Genomic DNA, 24,836 nt, shown 5'->3' with positions numbered 1-24,836 from the left:
ATCTCCAGCTAGTTGCTGCATTCAGAAATAAGATGGTTGTCATGGGGATGCATAATAGCATGTTTATTTGGATTGAATATGAAGTCAGAGTCAGACTTTTTCTGACAGAAAAGAAGTTGATTTGGCTGACTACTTTGACAATGAATAGTGGCTTTGCTCATTAAATAAGGTAAACATATGTCTCAGTTTTCCCAGGGCAGTCGAGGTTTGTCTGTTGTCCTGGCATAATTAGTAACCCACCATCATTAAATTAAATAGTAGATAATTTCCAAACATTGAGTTAAATCCCTAGATCTAAGATTTTTCACTCCTCCCCAAAAAAGTACATAATAAATGTATATTATCAAAATATTATATTAGCAAAGGTATATTAAAATTTTTATCTAAATTTTGTTAAACCTTCAAGGTTAAACAGTTAACTCTAAAAGGCAGTAGACAAAAATGAAAGGCCATTTAATAGATTTTAATAAGTTTAAGGGTCATTTGCTAAGTCTTGGTAAACTGTTATCAACATAATTCCAAAAAAATCAAAATTTGGAAAACATCTTTTTGCAAGTCACGTGGCTTTTTATTTCTTTGTTTTCAGCAAATTTAGAGAATCTATCCCTGATAGAATATTATATGTAACTTTTATGATAGAGAATTTATAATTTGGGGCATATAACCTGGAAGGATTTCAAAGAATTAAGCAAAGGAACTAGCATAATTGTTCTGATACCATCTACTTCTTCACATGAAAAAGATTTCTCAGCAATTACATTTTTTAGAGAGGAGAAGAAAATAAAACTGATGTTGAATGCAGCTCATCACTGCTATAAGCAATATCCATGTACAGACATATAAACTATGGTTCACCCTTGAATAGCAGGGGGTTGTACTGTGTAGGTACAATTATACACAGATTTTCTTCCACCTCTGTCACCCCTGAGACAAAACCAATCCCTCCCCTTCCTCCTCTTCCTCAGTCTATTCAACATGAAGATAGTGAGGATGAAGACCTTTGCAATGATCCACCTCCACTTAATGAATAGTAAATACATTTTCTCTTTATTTTCCCCCTTTTTTTTTTTTTTTTTTTTTTGGTTGAGATGGAGTCTTGCTCTGTCACCCAGGTTGAAGTGCAATGGCGTGACCTCAGCTCACTGCAACCTCCACCTCCATGGTTCATCCATTCTCCTGCCTCAGCCTCCGGAGTAACTGGGACTACAGGCGCCCGCCACCACACCCAGCTAATTTTTGTATTTTTTGTAGAGACGGGGTTTCACCGTGTTAGCCAGGATGGTCTCGATCTCCTGACCTCGTGATCCGCCCACCTCGGCCTCCCAAAGTGCTGGGATTACAGGCGTGAGCCACCGTGCCCAGCCCTCTTTATTAATTTCTTAATAACATTTTCTTTTCTCGAACTTACTTTATTGTAGGGATACAGTATATAATACATATAACATACAAGATACATGTTAAGCGATTATTTACATTATTGAAAGCCTTCTGGTCAATAGTAGGCTGTCAATAGTTAAGTTTCTGGGAAGTAAAAAGTTATATGCAAATTTTTGACTATAAGGGTATGGGGTGGGGACCTAACTCCCACATTGTTCAAGGGTCACCTGTAGTTGGAAAATGAATAAAACTAGTCAGTGAAAGTCTGACGAGGAAAAGATTTACATACTCTTAAGGTATCTCCCCCAAAATCCTTGTTAATTACAAAGAGGAAATGTGTAACTTTATAGTGGTGAAACCTAGCAGATACCACATTAGTTAAGTGATCAAATTTAGTGTCGTCAATAACATAACCAGGCAGCTTAACTTCAAAATGGATTTTAAAAACTTTTCTTTTTCTTTCTCTTAGGTCACAAGATGCAACCTTGAAGCTTACAGTAGAAACCTTGTTTTTCTTCTCCTTAGTCTTAACATACCGCCTTGAAGTGTACTTTCTTTAAAACACCAGGTTGCTCCCTTTCTCACCATACACTCTTACACCATGCACATTTATCTAACTGTATGCTTGTGTCTAATTCTATGCTTACTTAGAAGTTCCAGGGTCTAATCTTGAGACAGACAAAGCCTAGAAATCCAGCTGCAGAATTCCAGCGATTAACTCAAAGGAGCTAGTCAACAACATGGCCATTGTTGAGATGATGCCAGCCCACGCTCCAGGTAGACTGAGACCAAAGATAGCCATTGAACCAAGACACACAGGGCCTGAGCTCAGCACAACTCCTGTATATCTCCCCTGTCAAGTCCCTTCATTTTGAAACCCTGCCTTCTCCCTAGAAGTTCAAAGTGGTTGCTTTGGTTGGAAATCTGGCCACCTCCCCAGTACTAGTTTTGGTTAATAAAACCACTTTCTTTCTTCCAGACCATAGTCTTGTTAATTGGATTCTGCAAGCAGCAAGCGTCCAGATGTGCATTCGTTTGTAATAATAGGACAAATTCAAATTGTGTACCACTGACTAGATGTAATGAGGATAAAAATGCAACTATTCTGTGATATTACTGCCAAAAAATACCTGACCTGATTCTAATCACAACGGAGCACCCCAACAAACCCCAAAAGAGGAACATTCTCCAAAACAATTGGCCTGTAATCTGCAGAAGTGCCAACGTCATGAACGTCAAGACAATTTGAAGAACTCTTTCAGAATGAAGGAGTCTAAAGAGACATGGTTAACTAAATGCAATGTGTGATCTATATTGGGTACTTTTGCTTTAAAAAGGACATATTTGGAACAATTAGTGAATTTGCAGAGGGTCTGGGGATAAGATGGTACTAATATATTGGTGCTAATTTTTTAAATTTTGATTGTTGTTATGTAGTTGTAAAGGAAAATATCCTTGCTTGTAGAAATTATACATTAAAGTGTTTGAGGGTTGTCTTAGACACGCAGTGCCATGAGCAGTCTGAGTTTCCATTCCTGTTGAAATGGAAATACCAAAAACTAGGCAATTTATAAATAATAGAAATGTATTTATCTCAGCTCTAGAGGCTGGGAGGGAAGTACCAGATCAAGGTGGCAGAAGGTTTAGTATCTGGTGAGGGCCCAGTCTCTGCTTCCAAGATGGTGCCCCAAACATGGTGTCATCACATGGCAGGAGAAATGGAAAAGGGAACAGGCCTAGCTAATTCTCTTGACCCCTTTTATAAGGTCAGTAATCTCATTCTTGAGGATGGAGCCCTTATGACTTAATCACCTCCTAAAAGCCCAACCTCTTAATACCATCACACAGGGTCTTAGATTCCAACATACGAATTTGGGGGGGACACATACATTCAAACGATAGCACAGGTAATAGGGTATCACATCGGCAACTTATCCTTAAACGCTTCATAAAACAGAAAGTTCTTTCTATTATTCTTAAGGGAAAAAAATAATTACCTTCAATGACTTCCATGTCACTCGGCCAAAGTCTTCTATAGTGGCCTTCAATTCCCTCCATGATTTTCCTCTATTGTCATCTTGTGCCCCATTTCTCTGGATTTTTACCCTTAATCTGCTCTAGTGACACAGGTTTTCTTGCTTTTCCTCAAACCCATCAGGCACACTCCCACCTTAAGGCCTTTGCACTAGCTATTCCCCCTGCCTGGAATGTTCTTCCCCAAGAAATCTACCTGGTCATCTCCTTCATCTCCATCAAGTTTACCCAAATGTCATTGTTTCAATGGGGCCTGCAAGGACCACCCTTTTTTTTTTTTTTTAATTTATTTATTATTATTATACTTTAAGTTGTAGGGTACATGTGCACAACGTGCAGGTTTGCTACATATGTATACTTGTGCCATGTTGGTGTGCTGCACCCATCAACTCATCATTTACATCAGGTATAACCCCCAATGCAATCCCTCCCCCCTCCCCCCTCCCCATGATAGGCCCCGGTGTGTGATGTTCCCCTTCCCAAGTCCAAGTGATCTCATTGTTCAGTTCCCACCTATGAGTGAGAACATGCGGTGTTTGGTTTTCTGTTCTTGTGATAGTTTGCTAAGAATGATGGTTTCCAGCTGCATCCATGTCCCTACAAAGGACACAAACTCATCCTTTTTTATGGCTGCATAGTATTCCATGGTGTATATGTGCCACATTTTCTTAATCCAATCTGTCACTGATGGACATTTGGGTTGATTCCAAGTCTTTGCTATTGTGAACAGCACCGCAGTAAACATACGTGTGCATGTGTCTTTATAGCAGCATAATTTATAATCCTTTGGGTATATACCCAGTAATGGGATGGCTGGGTCATATGGTACATCTAGTTCTAGATCCTTGAGGAATCGCCATACTGTTTTCTATAATGGTTGAACTAGTTTACAATCCCACCAACAGTGTAAAAGTGTTCCTATTTCTCCACATCCTCTCCAGCACCTGTTGTTTCCTGACTTTTGAATGATCACCATTCTAACTGGTGTGAGATGGTATCTCATTGTGGTTTTGATTTGCATTTCTCTGATGGCCAGTGATGATGAGCATTTTTTCATGTGTCTTTTGGCTGTATGAATGTCTTCTTTTGAGAAATGTCTGTTCATATCCTTTGCCCACTTTTTGATGGGGTTGTTTGATTTTTTTCTTGTAAATTTGTTTGAGTTCTGTGTAGGTTCTGGATATTAGCCCTTTGTCAGATGAGTAGATTGCAAAAATTTTCTCCCATTCTGTAGGTTGCCTGTTCACTCTGATGGTAGTTTCTTTTGCTGTGCAGAAGCTCTTTAGTTTAATGAGATCCCATTTGTCAATTTTGGCTTTTGCTGCTGTTGCTTTTGGTGTTTTAGACATGAAGTCTTTGCCCATGCCTATGTCCTGAATGGTACTACCTAGGTTTTCCTCTAGGATTTTTATGGTATTAGGTCTAACATTTAAGTCTCTAATCCATCTTGAATTAATTTTCGTATAAGGAGTAAGGAAAGGATCCAGTTTTAGCTTTCTACTTATGGCTAGCCAATTTTCCCAGCACCATTTATTAAATAGGGAATCCTTTCCCCATTTCTTGTTTCTCTCAGGTTTGTCAAAGATCAGATGGCTGTAGATGTGTGGTATTATTTCTGAGGACTCTGTTCTGTTCCATTGGTCTATATCTCTGTTTTGGTACCAGTACCATGCTGTTTTGGTTACTGTAGCCTTGTAGTATAGTTTGAAGTCAGGTAGCGTGATGCCTCCAGCTTTGTTCTTTTGACTTAGGATTGTCTTGGAGATGCGGGCTCTTTTTTGGTTCCATATGAACTTTAAAGCAGTTTTTTCCAATTCTGTGAAGAAGCTCATTGGTAGCTTGATGGGGATGGTATTGAATCTATAAATTACCTTGGGCAGTATGGCCATTTTCACGATATTGATTCTTCCTATCCATGAGCATGGTATGTTCTTCCATTTGTTTGTGTCTTCTTTTATTTCACTGAGCAGTGGTTTGTAGTTCTCCTTGAACAGGTCCTTTACATCCCTTGTAAGTTGGATTCCTAGGTATTTTATTCTCTTTGAAGCAATTGTGAATGGAAGTTCATTCCTGATTTGGCTCTCTGTTTGTCTGTTACTGGTGTATAAGAATGCTTGTGATTTTTGCACATTAATTTTGTATCCTGAGACTTTGCTGAAGTTGCTTATCAGCTTAAGGAGATTTTGGGCTGAGACAATGGGGTTTTCTAAATATACAATCATGTCATCTGCAAACAGGGACAATTTGACTTCTTCTTTTCCTAACTGAATCCACTTGATTTCTTTCTCTTGCCTGATTGCCCTAGCCAGAACTTCCAACACTATGTTGAATAGGAGTGGTGAGAGAGGGCATCCCTGTCTTGTGCCAGTTTTCAAAGGGAATTTTTCCAGTTTTGGCCCATTCAGTATGATATTGGCTGTGGGTTTGTCATAAATAGCTCTTATTATTTTGAGGTACGTTCCATCAATACCGAATTTATTGAGCGTTTTTAGCATGAAGGGCTGTTGAATTTTGTCAAAAGCCTTTTCTGCATCTATTGAGATAATCATGTGGTTTTTGTCTTTGGTTCTGTTTATATGCTGGATTATGTTTATTGATTTGCGAATGTTGAACCAGCCTTGCATCCCAGGGATGAAGCCCACTTGATCATGGTGGATAAGCTTTTTGATGTGTTGCTGAATCCGGTTTGCCAGTATTTTATTGAGGATTTTTGCCTTTAAGTTCTGGGATACATGTACAGAATGTGCAGGTTTGTTACATAGGTTTACATGTGCCATGGTGGTTTGCTGCACCTGTCAACCCATCATCTAGGTTTTAAGACCCATGTGCATTAGGCATTTGTTCTAATGCTGTCCCTCCCCTTGTCCCCCAGCCCCTGACAGGCCCCAGTGTATGATATTTCCCTCACTGTGTCCATGTGTTCTCATTGTTCAGTTCCCACTTATGAGTGAGAAAATGTGGTGTTTGGTTTTCTGCTCCTGTGTTAGTTTGATGAGAATGATGACTTCCAGCTTCATCCATGTCCCTGCAAAGGACATGAGCTCATTCTTTTTTATGGTTGTATAGTATTCCATGGTGTATATGTGTCACATTTTCTTTATGCAGTCTATCATTGATGAGCATTTGGGTTGGCTCCAAGTCTTTGCTGTTGTAAATAGTGCTGCAGTAAACATACATGTGCATGTATCCTTATAGTAGAATGATTTATAATCCTTCAGATATATACCCAGAAATGGGATTGCTGGGTCAAATGGTATTTCTGGTTCTAGATCCTTGAGGAATCGCCACACTGTCTTCCACAATGGTTGAACTGATTTACAGTCCCACCAACAGCATAAAAACCTTCCTATTTCTCCACAGCCTCACCAGCATCTGTTGTTTCCTGACTTTTTAATAATCGCCATTCTAACTGGCACGAGATGGTACCTCATTGTGGTTTTGATGTGCATTTCTCTAATGTCCAGTGATGATGAGCTTTTATTCATATGTTTGTTGGCAGCATAAATGTCTTATTTTGAGAAGTTCATATCCTTTGTCCACTTTTTGATGGGGTCATTCAATTTTTTCTTGTAAATTTAAGTTCCTTTTAGATTCTGGATATTAGACCTTTGTCAGATGGGTAACTTGCAAACATTTTCTCCTATTCTGTAGGTTGCCTGTTTACTCTGATGATAGTTTATTTTGCCGTGCAGAAGCCCTTTAGTTTGATTAGACCCCATTTGTCAATTTTGGCTTTTGTTGCAATTGCTTTTGGTGTTTTAGTCATGAAGACTTTGCCCATCCCAATGTCCTGAATGGTATTACCTACGTTTTCTTCTAGGATTTTTATGGTTTTGAGCTTTACATTTAAGTCTTTAATCCATCTTGAGTTAATTTTTGTATAAGGTATAAGGAAGGGATCCAGTTTCAGTTTTCTGCATATGGCTAGCCAGTTTTCCCAGTACTATTTATTAAATAGGGAGTCCTTTCCCCATTGCTTGTTTTTGTCAGATTTATCAAGGATCAGATAGTTGTAGATGTGTGGTATTATTTCTGAGGTCTCTGTTCTTTGAGGAACTTGGTCTATATGTCTGGGGGTTTTTTTTGTTTTTGTTTTTGTTTTAGCAGTACCATGCTGTTTTGGTTACTGTAGCCTTGAAGTAGAGTTTGAAGTCAGGTAGCGTGACGCCTCCAGCTTTGCTCTTTTTGCATAGGACTGTCTTGGCTACACGGGCTCTTTTTTGGTTCCATATGAAATTTAAAGTAGTTTTTTCTAATTCTGTGAAGAAAGTCACTGGTAGCTTGATGGGAACAGCATTGAATCTATAAATTACTTTGAACAGTATGGCCATTTTCACAATATTGATTCCTCCTATCCATGAGTGTGGAATGTTTTTCCATTTGTTTGTGTCCTCTCTTATTTCCTTGAGCAGTGGTTTGTAGTTCTCTTTGAAGAGGTTCTTCACATCCATTGTAAGTTGTATTCCTAGGTATTTTATTCTCTTTGTAGCAATTGTGAATGGGAGCTGACTCATGATTTGGCTCTCTGCTTGTCTACTGTTGGGGATCACCTTATTTTAAAAGGAAAAAAAAAGTCAGTCTTTTTTTCACACTCTTCATTCCCAAATCCTGCTCTAGTCATTTTGTTTTTATTTCTCCAGAGCATTTATCCCCTTTTACAGACCACATAATATAATTGTATATTATGTTTATTATTCATTGTGTTTTTCTTCTGATAGAATATAAGCTTTATGGAAAGAGAGATTTTTGTTTTCTTCGCTGATTTATCCCAAGTTTCTAGAACAGTGTATGGCACATAAATATTCATGGAATAAATCAAAGTGTTTCCAGTTCTGGGTGTAGGATAAAATGTATTTGAAATAATATTTTGTAGTTTTTATTTTTTATTTCTCAAAATAAAAAAATTGGATTTTAAAAATGGAAGCAAAGAATAGGACTTGCATTTCTGTCAATATAATACACTGGAAAAATTCAAACTATAGAAGGTTTACAAGTACTGGTAAAAAATAACAAACATAATTTTAAATGCATTGTTAATCTACAAAATGGCAAAGGAAAGCCCCAAGAGACAATACAAAAATGAGTAGGAAAGCCACAGTGAAAGATAATAAGAGCATGGGGTTATCTTACTTGCCCAGGTCTTGGCTTCAGGGGCAGGAGACAAGACCTTGTGTGGAGTGGGAACTGAGACCTAACTGCCTACACACACAGACACACATACACACACACACACACTCACACACACACACAAAGCCAAGACCATCAGAGTGCTACATCGTCACTGAAATAGTATGGAAATATAAAAGTATAAGTCATGCTTTTTTTAAAATTTAGCCTTGGTTAGAAAAATAAGACCAACATAAAAACTAGATGCCTCAATTAACAATTGTTGATGAAGAAGCATTTCTAAAAGGGAGGGTGGGATGTTGTTGACTCCAGTGATTTTAAGAAGTCAAGCAACAATAGCCATCACAAAAGAGAAGTAAATATGTACTTCCTACCATAAAAGTTAATATTCCCACCTCACTCACATGAGATAGAGTAAGTTTCTATTCCTTAAAACCAACAGAGCCCAGAAATTAAGGAAATATTTTTTTTAAAACCTGCATTTATAGGGTTTATCAAAGGGATAAGCCAACTAAAAGATCTCCCACTGACCAAAACCAAGCAATGAAATAAAGTACTATTTAATTATAATCCAACATATAAGATAAATATCCATGATCGGTATTGATATAAATACAGGATTGAATAAACAAATGGAGAGAAGAGACAAATATCCACTACAGAGCTCCAAATAATTTATGTACACACCTAATCTCCAAGGAGGGTCAGTTAGCAAGGAGGGGAAACTCCCACTCCTTAGGTGTGAGCTGCACACACGGACATTCTTCCAAGGAGTGCAGAAGTAAGGAGAAGAGGGGCGGGAAGAGGAACTTTAGAGTAAAGAGACCTGACAAACATCATTTCAACCAGGTGGTCAGGGTCAATATCAACAGTCATAAACCATGCTGATAGGTTGTCCTTTGGTGTCATGTGATGAAAATGACACTTACCTCTGTACCTTCCTACTAGAAACCCTTACCCAAGTCTAATCATAAGAAAAACATAAGGTAAATCATAATAGGAGGATGTCCTACAACCTACCTAACCAATATTCTTTAAAACCACCAAGGTTGGCTGGGCACTGTGGCTTACACCTGTAATCCCAGCACTTTGGGAAGCTGAGGCGTGTGAATCTCAAGGTCAGGAGTTTGAGACCAGACTGGCCAATATGGTGAAACCCTGTCTCTACCAAATTAGCTGGGCATGGTGGCGCCTGCCTGTAGTCTCAGCTACTCAGGAGGCTAAGGCAGAAGAACCGCTTGAATCCGGGAGGCGGAAGTTGCGGTAAGCTGAGATTTTGCCACTGCACTCCAGCCTGGGTGACAGAGCAAGACTCTGTCTCAAAAAAAAAAAAAAAAAAAAGCCAAGGTCATCAGGGAAAGCCTGAGAAGCAGTCACAGCCAAGAGAGGCTTAAGGAAACTTGACAACTAAATGTAATGTGGCATCCTGAATATCATTTTGGAACACAAAAGGGATATTAGGTAGAAACTAAGGAAATCTGAATAAACTACAGACTTTCGTTCATAACATTTTATCAGTTTTAATTCACTCACTATAACAAATGTACCACACTAAAGTAAAATGTTCAGGAGAAGTGAAATTGTCAGAAGGAGGGACTGAGGTGGTATATGGGAACTCTCTGTACTAAGTTCTCAATTTTTGTGTAAATCTAAAACTGTTCTAAAACATAAAATCTATTATAAAAATAGTGTGAATAAAAATAAATGGAACTTAACAATCAATATCATTATTTTATTACAATTATTGAACTGGGAAAAATTTTACCTTGAGATTCAAGAATAATTTATGGGAGCATGTTAAATGATGTCATGGAGATCTAATCAGTAAAACGACCCAGTTTCTTCCATAAATTTCAAGGAAATAAGTGACAAATGGTGAGTAAATTAAAGGTGATTTAGGAGACATATAAACCTATGAAATGTGAGGACCTTGTTTGGACCCTGATTTAGAGAAGCAAAATTCCCTGTCTCACTTTACTCAATGTCTCACTTGTGCTTCCCAGGTTCACAGTCCAAATAAACTGTCTGGCAGGGCACGGTGGCTTATGCCTGTAATCCCAGCACTTTCTGAGGCCGAGGCGGGTAGATCACCTGAGGTCAGGAGTTCAAGACCAGCCTGACCAATATGATGAAACCCCATCTCTACTAAAAATACAAAAGTTAGCTGGGAGTGGTGGCATGCACCTGTAATCCCAGCTACTCAGGAGGCTGAGACAGGAGAATTGCTTGAACCCGGGAGGCAGAGATTGCAGTGAGCCAAGATCATACCATTGCACTCCAACCTGGCAACAAGAGTGAAACTCCGTCTCAAAACAAATAAATAAATAAACAAACAAACAAACAAATAAACTGTCTGTACCCAAGTCCATGTCTCAGTCTACTTTTGTAGAAACTCAAAGAAGGACATTCATCATCAAGAAATTGGTTAAATAAATTATGGCATAACATATAATCGCTTACTATACAATAATTTTAAACAGTGAATTAGATCTACATGTGTTGACATGGAAAGATCTCAAAACACTTTCTAAAACATGATTCTTTTGTATAAATGAATTATAATAATACATGCATGTCCGCTAGTATGTAAATAATCATTTTTCTAGATGTTTACATCTAAAATTAACAGTGATTACTTCTAAGCAGTGGAAATTCTCTCATGCCAAACGTTTTCTGCTGGAAAGCTGGCTCACTGATTTAAAAAAAAAAAAAGGCCCTGATTTATAGCATTTGCTGATTTCCGTGGTGTAAATGCTCTATACCACTATGTCTGATTTCAACCCACAGATGATTTAACAGGCTCCTGATAATTACTGAATAACAATTCATTCTCGTGAGCCCATATGGGTCACCTTCAATACACTACTGGGTGAAAATGTGCATTAATATTATAACTTCATATGCTAGTTGAATTTATTTCAATTATACTTTTAAATAGATTATACTTAAAAATAAAAGAAGAAAACTGTTGAACACATGCTAAGATTTCCATTTCTAGTTCTTGGTTACACATAGCCTTGGAAATAAGCCCAAGCCCATGTTCCCTGGCCACAAAGGAAATCAGGCAGCAGAGATTAAGATGAAGAAAATGTGCCTTACTATTCTCTTCCTTTCTGAGCTTTCATTAGAACCCATGTCTGTGAACCAAAATAAAAGGAGAAGAAGAAAGGTCATCATGTGAGGAAGGTTCCTGTGGGTATTTCCTTGTGCTCTTCAGTTTATTAGGAAGATGAGATCATAAACAGGAAGAGAAATGAAGAGCACTGGGAGAGGTAGACAGGGACATTACAATTTATATGTGCATTTTTGTGACTCTGATCATTTCTGAAAACTATCTCAGAGTCATTTTCTTTTAAAATGGCTACTACTGCCAAATATTAAATCAGGTAATTCTTGAATTTGCCCTAACCCTCTTATATTCATCAAAAGCCTGTCTTCCTCCTGACTACAAAAAGATTCAGTAGGAAAGAGCATTTAATTAGAAATCAAGAAACCTACATTATCATCCTCATACAGGTACTGTTTTGCTGCAAAAGCCTCAACAAGTCACTCAACCTCTCTGAGCCTCTATTGTCTTCTATAAAACAAGAGCTTTCATTATAAGGTTTCTGAGGACTTCTTTGGTTTTAAAAATCCTACAGTTTTCTTATTTCTACTGGCCAAACCCTCTTAATGAAGCTCATTTCTCTCAAGAACTTGCTTAGATCCCCCGAAGTGTTCCTGGGTCCGATAGAAAGAGAGCAGAAAGAGCCAGCGCCTCCATGTAGACAGCACTGGTGTGGTGCCAGGACCTGAGACAAATAGGAGGGGGCATCCCCAGGAGGCACCATGGGGACCCTGCTCTGGACCCCAGTGCCACATCTGGGGTTTGGGAAATACTTCATCAGCACCCACCAGCCTAGGACACTAGAACTGAAGGCCTCACAACATGGATAGTGTTAATCCCTCTGTGACAACACAATGCCTCTCCTGCTAGTATCTCCATTATCTCCTTCCATAAACTAGTTCTTCATGAAGTCCCCACTGAAGGAGTGTTATTCCTGCCCTGTGCTCTAAGATCATCTTTGCCTCTGTCTCTTCTATTTTTTTTTTTTTTTTTTTTTTTTTTGAGATGGAGTCTCTCTGTCACTCAGGCTGGAATGCAGCGGCGCGATCTCGGCTCACTGCAACCTTCGCCTCCTGGGTTCAAGCCATTCTCCTGCCTCAGCCTCCTAAGTAGCTGGGATCACAGGTGCCTGCTACCACACTTGGCAAATTTTTGTACTTTTAGTAGAGTTGGGATTTCGCCATGTTGGCCAGGCTGGTCTTGAACTCCTGACCTCAAGTAATCCGCCTGCCTCAGCCTCCCGAAGTGCTGGGATTACAGGTGTGAACCACTGCACCCAGCCCAAACTATTCTTTCTTCAGGATCTTCCTCCCTGGGGGGCTTTCATTCATCAGAAATCAACAATATCTGAGCTTGGCTCTGAGCCATACAGATATAAAATAGGAGCATGCAAGCCTTGTGACTCTTGACAGGGGGAGAGAGAGAGAAAGATCTAAAGGGGATGCCATTATTACTGTGGTCCCTGGTGGCAAAGGAGAACAAACTCCAGCTCACTCTGAGATCGGAGAAGATTCAGACACTGGGAAAGGCCAACAGCAGCTTCTTCAATTGTAGTTTACAGCCTCTTAAGTCTTAGTTGACTCTTTACAAAGATGAAAGCCACTCCTCCCCTGAGGTTTGTGGGAGAAACAAAACAGTGAAAGAAAGTAATTTTCTCTAAGAGCAGAGGCCTCACACTGTCACTAGGATTGTTAAAGAGCATAAATCCCTAGCAATAATTGCAAAGATCTTTATGTCACTTTTCAGAGCATAAATGCCTTTCAGCACATTATCTAATCTGATTTCACAACAAGCTGTGAGTTATTGGTGTCACAGGAAAGACTGGAGAGGGGACCAGGAAACCTGGATGCAGACCTGGACTTAATCACTTATCAGCTGGTGACTTACTTGAGCTACTTGTCCTCAGGCCACACTTTACCTTCATTTTACAGATGAGGAAACTGAAGCTCCAAGGGCTAAGTAACTTGTTCTTACCCACAGGTGACAATATGGGCCAGACTGGAAAGAACGAAGACTGAAGCAGCAACTTCTTTATTATAGAGGACGGCATGAAAATAAAAAAGATAAAAATAATACACAAAGCCTGCAATAGGCAAAGTGGGCAGAAAGTAGGCCTACCGAGGTTAAGGAGATGTGAAGTCCATCACTGAAAAATTAGCATGGGTTATTTATTAGAGAAATGATAGCTGTATGAATGCCCAATCCAAGTAGAATCCATAAAGAGCAAAATAGGGGGTGACTGTGACTCACATATGTGACTTCCTCTGAGCCCCAGGTATGACAAACCACCTTGAGGCTGCCAAAGAGTCACAGGCCCCCACCTGCCAGTCACAGCCAGTCATTAAGAGTCTTACAAAAGGAGTCATTGAGTTACATCCTATGGTTCCTCTGGTACCTCAACTAGTAAAGAAGGGCAGAGGCCTAGAAGTGCAGAGTCCAGGAACCTAAGAATGCCTTGTTTCACATAATGTCATTTCATTTTTATACTAAATCTACTCTTAAAGGTTTTAAGTCATGCCTCTTAGTTGTGATGAAACAAGAAAAGGTGATTTTTATGCCCAGGTATCAGCTTCCTATCTAAAGATTTCAAGCACACTCTTCTCAAGTTTGTTTTTTGCATCCTGAAGAGTCCTTGCTGTGGTAACCGTTTATCTGAAAACTTGTCCTTCGATAGGACCCTTCCCTCTGTTCCACCATGCTAACACCTGGGGAATGGGCTTTTCCCAAAAGGATAAGGAGGCGCTGGAACCAGAGTCACCATGGCCATGTCCAAAGACTCTGACAGCAGCTGGGATGGAAGATGAGGTGGAGGTGGGAATAAGCTGAAACACTGCTTTGCACCCTCAGGGGGCACCATTCACACCATATTCCTGTACTGGGCAGCCCTCGTGTGAGCCCATCTTTCTACTTCCTGCTTTCCAGTTGCTATCTCCCTACCTTGAGTTTTGTTCCCTTTGATTTTTATAGGGAAAAGCGCAAGGTAAGGAAAATATATTAATGTGCAAATTTTTTTCAAATATAGTCTTTTGGGAAGTGTAGTGGGTGAGACTCAGATTTACACTAAGGAATGGCAACATCTGCCATTGAAGACCCTATCCCAGCCTCCATGATGCACAAGCAATCATCATGACATGGTTTGGTGCTGACTCAGGGAAGGGAGAACCATTGATCCCAACATCTCTCTGCACCACCTGAGTATTGATTCCTGTGTACAACTTGTGTTGTACTGTGTTAGCCTCTCCCCATTAACATTTACAGAATGTGATTTATGTACCTCAGAGAGTCTCATCCATCTTATTTTATATGACTAAGTCAAAAGAAAAGTGCAGAGACTATTCTTAGCATTCAAAAAAGTAAAAGACAGCTGTTCCACATATGCACCATCCCAGTCAGACGACAATATATAGAGTACACATAGACTGAGGGGATGACAAGCACATGCATACTCAGGGTGAGCTCAGTAGAATGGTGAGGGGTTGCATCAGTAAGAATTGCATTCACCTGGCTGGGCACAGTGGCTCACGCCTGTAATCCCAGCACTTTGGGAGGCCAAGGCCAGTGGATCACCTGAGGTCAGGAGTTCAAGACCAGCCTGACCAACACAGAGAAAGTCCGTCTCTACTAAAAATACAAAATCAGTCGCGTGTGGTGGCGCATGCCTGTAATCCCAGCTACTTGGGAGGCTGAGGCAGGAGAATCACTTGAACCCGGGAGGCGGAGGTTGTGGTGAGCCAAGATCAAGCCATTGCACTCCAGCCTAGGCAACAAGTGTGAAACTCCATCTCAAAAAAAAAAAAAAATGCATTCACCTGTAGTATCAGAGACCCAAATACAGTGGCTTAAGCAGAACTAGAGGCTCATCTTCTTCCATAAAAGAAGTCAAGATAGAAGGCCCAGGAAGTGGTTTTGTTGCCCCATAAAGTTATCAAGATCTCAGGTCCTCTCCAACTTATGGACCTACCATTCTTATTAGGTGGCTTCCATTTTCAAAGTCACAAGATGGCTGATGAAATCTGGCCAATCCATCTGTTTTCAAAACTAAAGGGGCTGGTGGGGGAGGGAAAAATGGAAAGATTAAGGTCAAAAGATGAGACCCCAGAATTTCATCTCACTTCAAGGAATACTCTCAGAAGTCCCACCCAAACCCGTCTGTTCAAATCTCATTAGCTAGAACTTAATCACATAACAAAATGTTATAAGAATGCAAGGGAGGCTAGGAAATGTTGTCTTTTAGCTGTGCATAAAGTAAAACCAGGGTTTATTTCTAGGAAGAATAGAAAAACAGATATTGGGTGACCAAAGAGTGGGTGCTGTCATAGTATTGTATAATCTGTGTGAAGTCAATGTGGTGGGCCATGTGATCTCAGCTGAGCAGATTGGATAAGAAATCACTAAGATGGTGAAGGGTGCGAGCTTAGCAGAAGAGTAAGAAATGTACAGAGCCAACTGTGAGAGTGACAATGTAGTGTGTGGTGTATAACCTATGGGGGCTCAGTGGGAAGGTGAGGCTGTGCACAGTCAGTCTGGGTTCGTGGGATCATTCAAATGTAAAGCAGAGTCACTGCAGGGTCAATGTGCACAACCAATATGGTCTGAATGAGTTGGTGAGGGGTGTGCACAACTGGTATGAATTCAGAGGGCAAATTAGTGTCTGGTTGGCCTGTAGAAATGCACCTTCATTAAAGCCTTTATTTCTCTTTTGCAGCTCTTTGAGAGCATCCTTTCATAAGAACTACTCAGCAAGATCAGAGAAACTTGGAAATATCCTGTGGTCATATAGAGAGGCCATGCCCACCCCTCCATCTAGATAAGTGGTTTGTAATTAGGGCCTGCCTTCATGGGGCAGTTGATACAGGTACATATACAGGTGCAGGTGATTCCTCTTGTCAGTTCCAAGCAGGTGCCACTTTGCTGCTGTCCTTCTATGACCAAGTTTCCTCCGGTTAGCAGGCTTCATACATCACAGCAGGCAGGTTTATACACCTTAACCCAAAGCCAGTACTGCTAACAAATTACCTTGACATGTTGATTGCTTGCCTTAACTCACCCTGGAGGCCTCCGGAGGCCTCCAGAGGCCTTCTTCCCATCACCACAAACACTTCCAATTAGTGCATTGGTTTATCAGGAACTCTTTTCTTGGTGCTTTATTCTGCTCTCCATGACCTTGGTTGCCTGAGTGATACATCCTTTGATTTGTTTCTACATCCTGCTTGGATTTTTCCCCTGCTCATCTCTGTCTCTGCTTATATAGGATGTGTTTTATTGTCATGCAGACTTAGTTGGTAGCCACTGTGGCATCATCCAACACTGACTGTCCCTCAGTCAACTCTAGAACACCTATAGGTGGCCTCTATAGGAGACATTTCCAGGAACAGAATGCCAAACACACTGTTTTATCAGACTTCTTGAGTTGCACAATGGGAGGAAATTGTTGCTTAGGAGCTCAAAAGACACACACTTGGAATGGTGCCCTGTTGCTTGTCCAGTCAATGCCAAGTTAATGATGGGAAGGAACTGCTGGTGTGTCACCTGATTGCCAAGCACTCTCCCAAATCCTTCCTGAGGTCAACATTCCCAACCCCACCAAACCCTACAGTTCACAAATCAGCTGCAAGTGGAGCATAAAAAATGCAACATTGTGGAATTAACTACTTATGGGCCACACCTGAAATTGCTTTATTTTGGACAGAGAAGTGGTTGCAACATGCCCTTAAAACCATCATGAGTGTCTAAGAGATGACAATGACTCATAGACTTATCTGTCATGATCAGTTAAAATTCTAGAAATAAACTCAACGTGAATTCTTAAGAACAATGGTTCGAAAGAACTGACAGTTGAGAACCCATCCCATTTTACTTTGTAGATGCATTGATACATTTGTGGAAAATGACAAGAAATTAATCTTGAGCTGCTTTGCCCAAGAGGTTACCTATAGTTGTATACTCTCAACATACCTGCAAGACAATGTGCTAGAGCTATGCCAGGATCTGATATTATTGAGTCTGATTTTCCCAACTGAAGATCTTGATTTGGATTAGTTATCTTGAATGTGGACATTCTTCTTCCTTTAATAATATCCTAATGAGATAAATTAGGATTGCACACAACTTTAGTAACTTTACCTGTGTGAAAAACTGACTTTTGCTCACTTTTGGAATAAGGAAGGAGCAGCAGAAATTATTACCCATGAATCCTATGTAAAAGATCCTGTGTCACAGAAATACATCTGGTCTTCTTTGGAAAGGTAGACTGACCCCAATTTCAGGACACCGCAGGAATTCAATATAAATTTGGAATTCTATGTTACAATTTACAGAGGAGTAGCTAACTCAACAACTGGAAAGGATAACAATTACTGTCTCTTGATTACAAAACTTTTTTCTGTTCAAGCCTTCTTTGAACTTTTATTACATGAAGTCAACGCCATGATCAGAAAGGCCACGAGAATTGTGCCAAATGCTAGATAAAGATGTAAGTTTGTCAACCCCTTCACCAGTCCTCTTGTTTACCTGGTTGCCCAGTGAGATTGAGTCTCTCTATTGGATCAAGACTGATGTTGACAAAGAGTCCTAGAGCCAAGATGGGAAGCCAGATAGAAAAATACAACGAGTTTAAGAATTACAGGCAGAGCTGGGAACAGGAAAAGTCAATAAGGCTTCAAGCCAAATGAGCAGTCAGAAATCACATGCATATCAGGAGTTCAGGTTAAGTGCATAGGTTAAAAACCAAGCCAGCAGTCAGAAACCAGGAAACCCACAGGCAAGTCCAAGGGTCAGAAAAGGAGCAATGCAAGTCCAAGGGTCAGAAAACAAGTAAAAGGCCAAGACAGCCCATTAAAAAGCACCATCATGATGAACTTCACCAAAGTCCCTGCTGTTTCCGGGAAGAAGGCTCTTCCATTTCTGTGGGAGATACGACCACGCGAGGTTGTGCAGATGGAAGCCAAGGATCCATGTTAAAAGAGTGGAGTCAAATGACAGAGGCGCTGTGTCTGGAATCATGCTGAAGGATGCATCATGACACCTCTAGACAGTGCAGTAATTAACCACCTATGTCACGTCAGGATTTCAGGGCACGCTGGCCAGGAACAGCCACATCCCTGTCAGTACCATTTTTCCACCTTCTGGCACCCTTTCCCTTCTGATTCCCAAGCCCAGGAAATTTCATACTGCCCATCAGTGATCCAAATTCTTCCCGGGAGGCACAGTGCTCCGACTTTCCCATTTCCTAAAGTCTTCCAAGTGAAAGAAAAAAAAAAAAAATGCTTCTTTTTTTTTCAATTTGGAAGGCATATCACAGATGCTAAGAGGAAGTAAGTGTATCAAACTCTGAGTTTAAATGATAAATATCCTTAGCTCTCCTGAAGGTATTTCAATTTGAAGGAAAGAACTAAATAATACACAAGTGCCTCTAGAACTCTGCGCCAGCATGCTAGAGGAATAAGGGTCAAAAACAAAACATCTCTATTTAAAAAAAATTACTTAAACATACAACTTGAATTATAGTTGTAAAAAAAAATGTTGGTTTTCCTTCACGTTGAAAAATACTTATTAATCAAGACTTCTAAAGACTCTGTTTAAAGGCGATAACTGATTCATCTCCCTTATCTCCCTTTTTAATCAGGTATAGTTCTAGGAATAAACACAGACAATTTGAATTTTAATGATTTCCAACAAGTGATATTTGACCACATAAAAAATTCAAATATTTCTGTTTTCTAGGACGAAAGATAAATTATTGCAGAGGCCACGCTGCACAAAAAAAAAAAAAAAGCAGGGGCTTGAAATTGTCTTGGCAAGTCCCTCCCCATCGCTGGTCCCAGTATCCTCACAGAGATAAAAGTATAGACTTTGCAGGGCCAGGCAAGGTGGCTCACGCCTATAATCCCAGCACTTTGGGAAGCCAAGGTGGGCAGATCACTTGAGGTCAGGAGTGCAAAAGCAGCCTGACCAACATGGTGAAATCCCATCTCTATTAAAAGTACAAAAAAAAAAAAATTCGCTGGGCATGGTGGCGGGCACCTGTAATCTCAGCTACTCAGGAGGCAGAAGCAGGAGAATAGCTTGAACCCAGGAGGTGGAGGTTACAGTGAGCTAAGATCATGCCACTGCTCTCCAGTGAGACACCATCTCGAATATATATATATATATATATATATACACACACACACACACACACACAGAGAGAGAGAGAGAGAGAGAGAGAGAGAAGAGAGACTTTGCAGAGTTCTTGTGAAGATGAAAAATTATGCATGAGAAGTATCTAGCACACATTGTAGCACACCATAGGTGTTCAATGAATAGTAGCAATTGCTACTTTTATTCTACTTACCTAACAAATGTCCAATCACTTTACACTGTAAACACATTTCTATCTAATGGAAAGAAGAGAGAGAAAAGCAGGAAGAGCATCGAGGTGCAGTGGCAGAAATTCCAGTAAAGAGTAGAAAACTAGGTAATGATCCCATTTTCATCATCAGTTAGTTGTGTGAGTCTTTGAAAGCCACTAACTTCACTGAACCTCAGCTTCCTCATTTGAAAAAATGAAAGATTTGAACATATAACTTTGGTCACTCCCAGATGTGAGGGTCTCTGCCACTGATTACCTTCCCAAGCAGAGAGAAGACTGGTAAAAGATTGTCCCTGTCTGGGGACAGCCTATCCCTAGGTGATCAGATGTTTGCCCAATGCAGCTCTGAACTCACCCTTACACCTACAGCTCCCAATCCTGCCTCTCATATTTGGACCTTGCTCAAGAGCACAAACGAATTTCTACTCCTAAGACCAGACATAAACCCTAATCACTAACACATGGTCATCCAAAGATTTAGGATAATTTGCTTTAGTTACTTGTGCCTCAGTTTTCTCCTCCGTAAAAGTAGGAAAGCAATATTCACCTCATTGAGTTTTTATGAAGATTAGATAAGACATGCTTGTGAAAGTGAGTTATCACCTCTACAGCATTGTACAACACTAACATAGCAACTATGATTATTGTTGATTTACCCTGCTGGAAACACTCTATGGAAAACAGAAGTTGCATTCTGTGTCAGGACACCGTGGTTCATCCACCTCAGCTCTTGCCTTCTGTGGTTTTTGTAAGCCTAGAAGAATCAGGCAGAATGGCATTGAATACTGCTATAATCAGATATTGATTCTCTTCCTAACTGAGAAAGGAGGATTATTTAAACTTTCACTTATAGGAAACTGGCAGGAACCTGTTCAAATGGCCCAAGTAAGTTTTCACCTCTTTAGCAATATCCTACCCATGTGATCCGAGTTTTGCCTATTTCAAGAGGTAATTGCAGAATTCCAGGAAAGCCACCTATTACTAATTGTAACAAATCCATCAATCTCTACAAAGAACAGCAGACCTTTCCCTCCAGAGCCCCACTCTTGGGCTTTGCTGGGCTTACTGTTCCATGGATCACCAGGCTCCTGTGGTCACAAGGAGGCTGTAAGAAATTCAAGGCCGTCTAAGAGGAAGCTGAGCATGCTGCTGTGTTCCTCAGGGACGTCCTGAAATGCCCCCTGTTTGCAGTGTTGTGAAATGTTGTGGAGCCTCTTCCAGAATTTTTTCCTCCATACCAAAGCCTAAAAACTATTTGTTGATAAAGGTTTTAGGCAGTTACTTCAGGACATAGTCCCATGTGTTGGGTTTTCTGAGCAGTCAGCTATGTAGAAACTTTAGTTAACATTCTCTCTCTCTCTCTCTCTCTCTCTTATCCTTCCCATCCACATTTCATTTGCAGGTCGCATGCCCTTGGCAGGGTTGAACCTGTAAACAGAATAGTAAGCAACTACTTGCCTGGTGTAATTTGAGATGTATCACAATCCCCCTGCTCAAAATATCTTCCCCACCAAATGCCACAGGGCCTAAAATTCCCAGTATTCAACTCATGGCAACTAGTCTTCTCTTCCTTCACCCTATCATTTCTCCTAACACCTGCATGTGTGAAGCACGTCCATCCTTCCAGGCCTAGCTCAATAACACTTTTTCCTGAAGCTTTCATGATCGCCCAGTTGGAAGTGATCTCTCATTCCTCTGAACATTCAAAAAGCTTCACTTGTGCCTCTTTTATGTGATATATTACTTTATATTTAAACACATGTACTATATCCCACCAGGTATAATCTGGAGTTTCAATTCCTCAGCTGAGTCTTATTTATCTTTGTACCACCATCCCATCCTCAAGCAACCAGGCCCAGAGCTGACACTTAATAAAGAATCAGTATCTGACCAATGGGTGCTATATGGCTGAATGAGGAGTAAGACACAGCTTTTCCTGGGCTGAGATTTTGCTGCTCACGAGCTCTGTATACTTCAGCAGTCACTTCAGAGCCTTATTTTCTTACTATAAAATAAGGTCATTGAAGAGTTATAAAATTCCAGAGCCCTCTCAGCCATCATTGCTAATCTACTGGATGATCTTACAGCTCATACTGGTTCAGCAAAAGCCCAACATTATTTGCATTCACTTTTGGAAATAGCTTGACAAAATATATACTGTATTAAGGACTTTAAAAAGAAAAAAGGTAAACTAAAAAAACAGTAAGATAAGGCTAAACAAAAAGCAAACACACAGAAATAAATTATTGATGGTCCTATTTACTTACGAAGTGGGACATAAATTTAGCTTTTAGCTTCCTACCAACCAAAGCAAAAATGTATTAAAGTAAAAGTCTATTGTTTGCTCAAGAAAATACAGATTTTCCTGTTATTAAAATTCAAGAGAAATTGATGTAGTAAACTTTGTACTCAAAAATCCCAACAATGAATACACCAGAAAGTTTCATAGAACTATTTCCTGCGGCATCCTTTTACAAGAGTGTTCCAGTTATCTATCACTGTACAACACCAAAATAGTGGCTTAAAGTGACAACATTGTGTATTATTATCTCTAAGATAAGGGGTTAAGCTAAGCAATTCTCACTTAGAGTCTCTTACAGAACTGTAGTCACAAAGTGACTGGGTCTGAAGTAACCTGGAGCCTAAGCTAGGAAGATTCAAACAACTGGGGGCTAGAACAGTTGGTCCTCTTCAGATATCTCTCGGTGGTCTCTCCATGTGACTCCGGCATGGCAGTGTTAGAGCAGCTAGAACTCTTACATAGAAGCTCAAGTGCTGAGAGGAAGACAGCCAAGCCAACTTTCGCACTTTTTATGAGTTAGCCTCAAAAATCACATAGTATCACTTCTAACACACCCATTTGCTAGAATCAAATCACTAAGACCAACCTGTATTCAAGGGAAGGGTATTTTAGTCTCCATCTTTTGATGGGGGAGTGTCCAAGAATGTGAGAATATGTCTTAAAACCATGATTAAGGAAAACATAGAAATTTGCTATTCAATAAACACTATTCTTTGGAAAGCCAAAGAAGAAATACTTCAGCTTGATTCAGGGATAAAGTTTAGAATTACAGAGTTGTGCTGTTCAATATGGAAGCCACTGGCATGAGTGGCTATTTAAACTTCACTAAAATTAAATTAAACATTTTCAGTACCATTTTTTTGTTTTAATAGCCACATTCCAAATGCTCAATAGCCACACATGGCTAGTGACTATTAATGATGGATACACAGTTACAGAACATTTCCATCACTGCAGAAAGTTCTATCGAGAAACACTTATCTAGGATGATGAAAGAACAATATATCCTTAATGGAGGCTGAGGTGTAGGGAGCATTACTTGAGCCCACAAATTCAGGGTTCCAGTGAGCTACAATCATGTCACTGCACTCCAGCCTGGTGACGGAGCAAGACCTTGTCTCTAAAAGGAAAAAAAAAAAAAACTATATAACCAGCTGTCGATTAGAGCTGCTAAGTCTTCTAATTAAGCTTTTGGTAGGAATTGGGCAAAAGAGATGTCCAAATTGTAACATTTGACAAGACTATGAACTGCATGAAATCTGTGTTGCTAAAATAAGACAGTCCATATGCCTTTAAAATCAACCAAGTAGAAGGTAGGTTCACTTCCTTTAAAGAAAATGAAGGTAGGCCTGGGTGATTGCTGTCAAAATGGGCAAGTTCATAAAACCTGGGAAAGTAGTGTTGGTCTGGGTCAGACACTACACCGGATGCTATTCTGGATGCAAAAACCATCATCATGAAGAACATTGATGATGGCACCTTAGAATGCCCCTAGAGTTGTTCTCTGGTGGCTGGAATTGACTGTTATCCTTGCAACGTGACAGCTGCCATGGGCAAGAAGAGCACCCAGAGGTCAAAGATCAAGTCTTTTGTGAAAGTTTATAATTACAGTCACCTCATGCCCACAAGGCACTCTGTGGATACGCCCTTGGACAAAACTGTCATCAACAAGGATGTCTTCAGAGACCCTCTTCTTAAACACAAGGCCCAAAGGGAGGCCAAAGTCAAATTCCAAGAGAGGTAAAAGAACAAGTGGCTCTTCCAAAAGCTGTGGTTTTAGATTTTTTTGGGGGGGTCATTAAAAACTTTAAAAATAAAAATAAAAAAAGGAAGAAAAAAAAATGAAGGCTCCTAACCAAGACCCAAATCGCTGGCCACCTTGCCTCCATGTGGAGGTTTTCAGTGAAGGACCTGTCAGTAAGGGCAAGATTTTCCTCCAGACTTTCACACACTGTTTTCTCAAAACATTTGGGGGAAAGAAAAATAAAATCAAAGCTACAAAGTTCATTCCCTCACTCTTTAATTCAACATTTACTGAGTAGGCAAGGATGCTATGATTTGTATCTGAAAAAAAAAGATTGAAATAGATTTTACTAATCTCCCAAGTCCCAGAAATAAACAAACAAATGTCAATAACATGCCCAAGGAATATTCACTTTTAAGTAGCATCATTTTCTACTGAAACCACCAGAGAAAAATGGTTGCAAAACGTACCCCTAAATAGCTGAAAGAGTCGGCCAGCTATATATAATCATTAGATATAAGCCAATTAAATTGCAAATACTATCTGCCAAAAACGATGATTTTGAATATAGAAAAGTTGAATTCAAGCCACTCTATTTTCCAGTAAGATAAAGAGGCCATTTCTTGTTAGTGACAATAAAATTACATCACTAGCATAGACAGTAGTTATTTTTGTACTTTTTATAATAAGGGTACATGCAGCTAGATCACACACAAATTGTTTCAAATCATTAAGATACAAATTAAAAAGAAGAGTTGGAGGAAGCAGAGGCAGAACACAGTTTCATTTTTTAAAG

At 39.9% G+C, this 24,836-nt stretch overlaps 1 pseudogene; it reads left to right on the top strand.

The window, feature by feature from the left end:
- The first annotated feature begins 23,664 nt into the window (after positions 1 to 23,664).
- LOC119624219 (large ribosomal subunit protein eL27-like) lies at positions 23,665 to 24,542 on the top strand (annotated as a pseudogene).
- Positions 24,543 to 24,836: the final 294 nt, after the last annotated feature.

This window comes from Chlorocebus sabaeus, chromosome 20, assembly GCF_047675955.1.
Source record: "Chlorocebus sabaeus isolate Y175 chromosome 20, mChlSab1.0.hap1, whole genome shotgun sequence".
NCBI lineage: Eukaryota > Metazoa > Chordata > Mammalia > Primates > Cercopithecidae > Chlorocebus > Chlorocebus sabaeus.
Note: the sequence above shows the minus strand (reverse complement) of the source record. Positions and strands in the feature narration are given on the sequence as shown.